An 8,677-nucleotide genomic window follows, 5' to 3' on the forward strand; every position below is an offset into this window, starting at 1 on the left:
CCGCATGTGGCTCGAGAGCTGCAGTTTGCTGACCACGGGTATAGGCCAATGGATGAGGGATTATATGTTCCTTTACTGTTTTAGTAGTAACTTGAAATTACAGGAGTTTATTACATATATTTAACATAAAACTTCAAAAACCCTTAACTCAGAAAGTTTTCTCCTAGGTATCAATACTGTTTTCATGTTCCATTCTAACAATGCTTTCTAGAGGTTGGATATCTTATTTAGGATTGATTCATTTTTTCAGAGTAAATTCAATTACTGAGAGGAATTGAAGCAATCTCAGCATTGCATTCTAAGCGGGGCAGTAGGTGGTGCTCACTTACTTTTGTTAGCAGAACATTGTTAGTATTAAATTAGTGCTCAGCACTTCCTGGCTGTCAGTGATATACCTGTTTCATTGACAGGAAGCTGCTCTGTCCACAGCCCTAGTTCAGTGTTTCTCAGACTTTCGTATGCAGAGGAAGTCTGGGTGTTTGCTCGTTAATGTAGAGTCTCAGTTTTGTTCCAGTGATTCTGATTCACTTGATCTTGTTAACTTTTTAAAATTAAAAACAATTTTTTTATTGTCAGTGTCCTCCAGCCGGAGACCACCATGAACACAACTGCAGCTGAACAGGTTCCGGTTGTTGTTGTGTCGAGGGAGAACACACACCGTGGGGAGCCATGTTGCCTCAACAAGAAGGTGTTAGAACTGCTGGGTTGGATGATTTGTGGACAGTCCAGCGAAACAAGGGGCTGCTCTAGGCTGGGTGCTGCTGGAAAGTGTGTGTGGCAGTGAGAATTCTGTGGTGATCTCAATACATTTTATATATTGGGAGGGCAAGCTAGGGTGAGAAAAAAGGCATAATTGGTAAAGAATTACTAGTCACTCGTTTTAACCAAGAGGGGGATGTTTGGTATTTGTGGGTGGCACAGTGACCCTGTTTTTGTCTGTGCTTGGACAAAGTTATGGACGGTATGGACTCGCTTTACCTCATTTACTCACGGCCTCAGAGTGGCCTTGTCCGAGCTGGCGTTCTGTGAGACGTGTATGTCCAGCACGGAGGACTGCGTGGCCTAGTTGCGAGGGCTTTTTTTCTTTCTCACACGAAAAGGGGGTTGGAGTATCTGTTGAGTAAGAGAATTTATTGTACCTGCCTCAGGTATCCTCATACTTAACGGTAAAGCTCTGGTGTTTTCTACCAAAGTCAGGTAAGGTCAGGTGTGCCCACTATCCATGGCCATTTAATATTTCCTGAAAGTTTAGTCAACACAGCAAGTCAAAATGAAATAAGAGAAAAATCTTTGGCAAGGAGGAGACAAAGTATTACTTGTATATACTTGTCTACCAAGGAACTCAAGAAAATAAACTGAAAAATTATTAGAAGTAAGGAGAGTTCAATAAAGCAGTTGGGTACAAAATCACTATATAAAAATCAGTGCCTATCCTTAAGACAACAAATATAAGCAAATAAAATTTTTTTAAAGGCATTAAAATAAAGAAAATATAAAAAATATCTAGGAATAAACTTGACATAAGAAATGTATATAGGACCCATATAAATAAAACTGTAAAACTTTACTGGGGAAATTGAAGATTTAAATAAGTGGTAGAGCATACCACATTATTGGATGGCACAACTCAATAATTCAGCTGGTTCAATTCTAATAAAAATGTCGAAAATGAGGAGTTCCGGATGTCGCATGGTCTGTTGACCCGGGGCGGGGCATAAAAAAAATGTCGAAAGTATTTTTTTTTAACTAGACAATATAATTCTAGGGTCACCTGGGGAGCTTAATAAAAGACTGAAGAATTTTTGGGAGGTTGAGGGGTGATTTACACTGCTAGAAAGAGATTTATCAAAGCAGCATGATTCCTGTGGAAGAATAAAAATAGCTTCATACAGGTTCAGGTGTACATTTGCTATGGGATACAGGTGGAATTTAATGCTCATATGCTTCTTAGGATATGGCATGCTGCTCAGCACATCCTTCCGGCCCTACCATGAGAAAATGATAAACTGCAAAATCATTACTTTTGTTCAGCCCATGAGAAAGGTGAGTTTGTGAGGCAACCAAAGAGAGGCCCCTCGGAGGAGAGGAGCTACACAGACTGTCTCCTCTGGCCGAGCACAGGAGCAGAGGCACCACCACTGTCCACAGGGGTGAGAAGAGATGGCTACCCTGTGACAGACTAAAAACCCACACGTGGGGTCTGGAATAGCTGAGAGAGTGCAGGAGATCGCACTCAGCTGCAAACTTCTCTCCAGACTCCCAACGGGTCAGGCAGGAGACTGGTTCTCCAGCTCTCTTCTGAGGCACAGGCCAGGGGGGACAGTCAATGGTTCTGAGCACAAATGCCATGGAATTCCCTGGATTCTTAGGAAATCAGTGGATGAAAATATCAGTGGAGAGCAGCTATTTAGAATGACACTCAGTGATGGTAGTGTGAGTGACGTCAGGATGTCTAAACGAGATAAGGTTCATGACATGGGCCAGCCTTGGTGAGCAGGTTCTAATCTGAGCAAAACTTCTCTGACCCAGCCCTGCTCATCACAGAAGCTATGGGTCCAAAGAGCTCGGCACAGGCAGGGCACAGAGGAGAGCGCAGTGGGGAGCTTTGGTTAAGTCACAGGAGCCTGGTAAGCCCCGCTAGCCCTTCCCAGTGATGAGAGTGGAGGTGAGGGAGCGGCCCCTCTGGAGTTGGTGCAGAAGCAGAGCTTGACTTGAGTAAGCAGCTGGACACATTATATCCAGTTCCCTGTCCTGAGAAGGAAGGTGTTGGTGCAATGGAAGTGTTAATGTGGCATTTCCTTTAATGACTGGTTTTCCCTTAAGCCAATGGTGTTAATTATTTGTGTTAATGGAGAGGAGAAAGCCCACTACTGAGTGAAATATACGGACATCTATGGGCCTAAAACCATATAGCTCAGTGTGTACCCCTCTCCCATCTCTGCCACCTTCTCTAATATTTTCTCCCACGGGTTACAACCCTCCAGTGACCTTCCACAGGCTTCAGGACATAGTTCTAGCTAGGGACCCCAGAGAATTTGAGTGGCTTATTTCACTCTGCTTACTGTCTCCAAGGTTCATCCATGCTGTAGCAGGTGTCAGAACTCCCTTCCTAAGGCGGAAGAATATTTCATTGTAGGCACCTACCACATTTTATCTGCTCCTTCGTCCATCGATGGACATGGCGGGTGCTTCCTTCTGGTGGCTGTTGTGAATAATAGTTACAAACTTGGGAGTACAAATACCTGTTCCGGTCCCTGCTGTCATTTCTTTTGGGTATAGACGCAGAAGTGGAATTGCTGGATCACGTCGTAATGCTACGTGAAGTCTTTTGAAGGACGACCAAACGGTTTTCCCCAGTGGCTGCACCATTTTATGTTCCCATCCACAGTGCACGAGTGTCCGCATTTTTCCACACCCTCACCAACACTTGTTTATTTGTTTTATAATCGCCAGCCTAATGGGTGTGAAGTGGTATCTCGTTGTGGCAAAACTGGTTTTTAGGTGAGAGATATTCACATGGCACTGCCAAGTAGATGCTCGGCTACATCAGGCAGGATTTCCAAAGAGGTCTTTCTAGCCCACTGGCCAGGGGTCAGGCCCACAGCGGGTCCTAGTGAATGCCTGGCCCTGTGGACCTCCTGTGCTCCTTAAGGTGTGTCCCCCCCCCCCCCCCCCCCCCTTGCAGGCCTACTATTTGAGGATGTGAGCGGCTGGGCTTTTGAGTTCACTTTTGGTGAACAAATACCATCTTGTACCTGGTTCTCTCTAATCCATATTGCAGCTCCAGTCAAAATTAACCAAGAATAACTAAATCTGAGCCTCAAATAGAAGTGGTGGAAGACCTCCAAAAGTGGGAATTTATTGTCAGGGTTTTGGAAGGTTATCCAGCTGAAATCAAATAGATTCGATGATCTTTTAGAGTGAACGGGAGGCATTTTTGTTTGTTTTCCCTCTTAACAAAGAAAATGCAGCTTTAAAGTGTTTTTCAATTTCGTTCTCAGCTCCCTTTCATTCTCTGGTTTCTTTACTCTTAATGGGATAACATAAACCAGCTTTCTGTCATCTCTTATTCATCAAAGCTGTCGATTTAGCCTGAACAGAAAGAAGGCAAGGATGTTATTAAAATAAAACAACTTCCAATTGAGCTGCTAATGCTGAAATGCATCCACATTTCTCCTATTGATTATCTCCCACCGACAAAGGCAGACACAAGCTTGCATCTCACGCTGCCCGTGGAAATGAAAGATTTAATTAGATGAAAACCAAAGGAGCTGGAAGATGAACTGCACGCGGCCATCCGATGATTGTTATTCATAATTGGCTGTTTGCTACGCCCTGCTTCTTGAGCCTTTTTTACTTAAAAAAGTTCCCTGCAGTGCACGAAGATGAGCACAGTCATTAGTAAGCCCCCCACCCACCCCCATTCCCTGTGCATTTCACAAGCTCAAGGTTTTGGGCTACACTGAGCCCTATCGGGCCATAAATCAGGTGTAATAGAACGTCTTGAAATTGAGAATTAGCTAGCAAGAACAGGAAGGCAGCAAATGCTGAAGGTAGGAAAAGAGGTGCTTGCTGATGGGGAGGACGGAAGAAGAGGCCCATAAGCTCGGAGTGGAATTGTTTAGAACTCACCAGCTCTGACGTGTGTGCATGTAAAGTTTAATGTCTGGTAATAAATACACTGATGTTTAGTGATGGGAGTGTATTAAAAAGTTGGTATTGCCCAGCCAGTGGTGCTCAGTGGTCGAGCATTGATTTATGAACCAGGAGGTCACGGTTCGATTCCTAGTCAGGGCACATGCCTGGGTTTGGGCTCAATCCCCAGTGGGCAACCAATCAATGATTCTCTCTCATCATTGATGTTTTTCTCTCTCCCGCTCTCCCTTTCTCTCTCTGAAATCAATAAAAACATTTTTTAATATGTTGATATTTACTTTTTTAAAGTTGGTATTCACTTTGCCAGGAATGTTGCAAGCACCTGTCAGGTGACTTTTTTAAGACACGGGGACCAAGGGAAGATGGACAGAAATCACTGCCTTCGGCAGCACGTGGCAGTTAGCCTAGAAGGTATTTCTTTTTCGAAGCCTGAGCAGGTGTTACCATTAGAAGATTTTATTTTCTCATTTGCACAGTGGGATATTAATTGTACCCATTTTATTGATTTGTTAGGTGGATTAAATGAGATAATGTAGACAAAGCTTTTAGCACAGTGACTGGGCACACGGTCTTCCCTAAATGAATATGAGCTGTTAGCAATAATAATTCACCTTCCACGTCTGCAAGGCACTGAAGGGAAGACATCGTGTCTTCTATTGTATTTCCTAGTATCTAGCTCAGTGCCTAGCACCCTGCTCTCAATAAAACTTTTAGTCTGAATTAAAAGAAGTGTCAATATCTCAGTCGTGAGGTTCTTAGAAATTTAGAGGGGAGTTGACAGTCATTCAATCCATGTGTATTTAACATCTTAAATTGCTTTAAAAATAATATTTTGTTTTTCGATTACAAAAGAAGTAACACCTACTCCTTGGCTGAGGCGGCGACGAGAGTGGCTCAGAGGGCAGGTGCTGGGGCCACACTGCCTGGGTGCACGCTCCTGCTCCCCCAGCCCCGGCATGATCCTACTCTGTGTGGATTAGATGAGTGAAGACACCTACAACACTTGCAACAGGGCCTCGCACATAATATGTTCTCAATAATACTGCTTAGTACTAATAAAATACAGGAAGAAACAACTAGAAGGCCACTCATTCTATCACCCCAGGATAACCACTAAGAAATACTTCTTGAAAGTGTGCTTAGTGATTCACACAGTGGCAGGCATTGTGGGCATCCTATATAATAAAGAGGTAATATGCAAATTAACCCTCATGCTCTCACAAGATGGCTGCCTATGACCAGGCTAGCAGGGGTGCTGGTGAGGGACAACCAGATGACAACAAGCAGGCTGCTGGTGAGGGACAACCAGATGACAACAAGCAGGCTGCATGGGGCAACCAGGCCAGTGGGGGGGGGGGCTGTGAGGGGTGACTAGGCCAGCAGAGGGGGGCAGTTGGTGGTGACCAGGTTGGTGGGGGGGGGGCAGTAAGAGGCGACCAGGCCGGTGGGGGAGGGGGTCAGTTGGGGGCGACCAGGCAGGCAGGCAGGTGAGCGATTAGGAGCCAGTGGTCCAGGATTGTAAGAGGGATGTCCGACTGCCGGTTTAGGCCCAATCCCCCGAGGGATCCTGGATTGGAGTGGGTGCAGGCTGGGCTGAGGGGACCCCTCCCCCGCCCCCCCCCCCCCCCCCGCACGAATTTCATGCACCGGGCCTCTAGTCTACAATAATAGCCCATTTATGGAACCCTTGTTGCCACCAGGCACTGCACCTAGTGCTTGGCACATACTCTCTCATTTAATTCACACGACAGTCTTACAAGGTGGGCGATATCATTATCCCCTTTTGAGATGAGAAAACAAGACCAGTGATGTTAGCTAACTTCCCAAGGTCACACAAGTGGTCAGGGATGAGCTGTTTCCAACACAGGTCTCTGGTTCCAAGTTAACCTTTATGCTGCCCTACCTCAGGAAGCCCGATGAATCGACACCAGGCAGCCCATACGAAAGAGGCAGGCAGGATCTAAGTGAGGCGGGAGAGCGGGTGGAGGGCAAGAATAGGGGACTATAATTTGCTCTGTGCTGTGACTGGGACTCTTCTAACCAAGCCTCCGACTCTTTCTCAACCCAGTGGTTTGGACATTGGCACCAAGCTGGCACATGAGGCAAAACCCTTCTGCACCCCTAGCACAATGCTGCCATTAAACAGGCCCTCCCCCCCCCCCCCCCCCCCCCCCGCCCATGTGTGTTTCCAAGGCTTTATTGCGCTCCGACTTGCTGGGGCCTGATTCTTGATGTCATATTGCACTGAGTTTATGCTGCACCAGAATCTCAGGCTAGACACTTCCTTTACCATCTGGCCCTCTGTGGTCACCGCTTCTGTTTAAAAATACTGTGGTGTGTTCCTGTTTCTCAGGTGTCATTTGGAGTCAATTCGAATAGATAAACACTGTCAATAAAAATATCTTGTAGACACTGCTAGGACTTATCTGTGTAGAAACGAAGAGATAAAGGACACATCAATGTCTAATTTTTCTTTGCGTGTCAATCTAACCACTGAACACCCTTGGTCCCCAAGCAAATTAATTGTCACCAAAGGAGTAAATGACACGTATCTGTGCTGAGCTGTCGAAGCAGCCACCCCTCGGCGTGTGGCTGTGGAAGAGGCGGGTCTCTGCGGGCGCAGCTGAGCTGCATCACGCGATTAGAAGACTCCTCAGGAAACTCCGGGCGCTGGTCTAGCCTGAGGTTGGTTCTCGGCGTGTTTGGAGCCAAGGCTCCCTGTCCCTTGCGGAGGAGGAGGAGGCCAGGGCTGGTCTCAGAAGTCCCCACGTGGAGGCGAGCTTCTCCAGTGAGTCACAGCCGCTCTGAGCGTTACTTGGTTCATATGCAAAGTAGAGCTGTGGCTAGGATATATGTAAAAATTAGCCACACATTTTCTGTGGATAGAATTTTACTTTTCAATTGTGCCTGCTGCGTAGTGGATGCAAGAGTGGAGGGAGGGAGTTAGGTGGCTAGGCAGGGGGTTGGACTTGGAGAGGCCTGGAGTGGAGGGAGGGAGACTGGTTGGGATTCAGAGTGTAAATGAAGTAGGTCTGACTATCGCCCTCACCTACAGGTGAGCGAGGCTTGTGGAGGCAGGACGGCAAGTTTGGCCTGCATGACCCTGGTGCTCTGCTCAAGGGCGAGGGGCAGGTGGGCGAGGGGCAGGTGGGCCAGGGGCAGGTGGGCCAGGGGCAGGTGGGCGAGGGGCAGGTGGGCGAGGGGCAGGTGGGCCAGGGGCAGGTGGGCGAGGGGCAGGTGGGCGAGGGGCAGGTGGGCCAGGGGCAGGTGGGCCAGGGGCAGGTGGGCGAGGGGCAGGTGGGCTAGGGGCAGGTGGGCGAGGGGCAGGTGGGCCAGGGGCAGGTGGGCCAGGGGCAGGTGGGCGAGGGGCAGGTGGGCCAGGGGCAGGTGGGCCAGGGGCAGGTGGGCGAGGGGCAGGTGGGCTAGGGGCAAGTGGGCTAGGGGCAGGTGGGCGAGGGGCAAGTGGGCCAGGGGCAGGTGGGCCAGGGGCAAGTGGGCTAGAGGCAAGTGGGTCAGGGGCAGGTCTTGACCTTTGGGACTGCAGAGGTCAGCCCCTGATTCTGACTCTGCAGCGGGGGCAGGAGGGAGGAGAGCCCAGGATGAAGAGGCCACCTTCTCCCCTCCCTCCTGCATTCTTCCCCAGCACTGATTCTGCCTGGGACTCGGCACCTTAGATAATCTTACTCGTCCCTGGTTTTATTTGGGTAAAAATCTTGTCTCCTCCATACAAAAAAATATTAAAAAAAGAGTACGTGCTCTTGTAAGTTGGCAGCTGTGACACCAATAGCGACGTAAACTCTAGAAAGAGGGGGTGACCTTTGTTCTGTGTGATCCTTGGGCCCCTGGGTTTGAGGAAAGAGGCTTTGGAATCAGCCACACCTGGCCCTGAACCTCATTCACAGCTGAGCCTTGTTTTGTTTGCAGAATTCGCCTGCATATTTGCTGAGAGCTTTACAAAGCTGAGGGCATTGCAAGGGAAAATGTGCCTGAGGCTAGTAGCGTCCAATACATGTGATTCCTT

This window comes from Myotis nattereri (assembly GCF_964212035.1).
Source record: "Myotis nattereri genome assembly, chromosome: 5".
Lineage (NCBI taxonomy): Eukaryota > Metazoa > Chordata > Mammalia > Chiroptera > Vespertilionidae > Myotis > Myotis nattereri.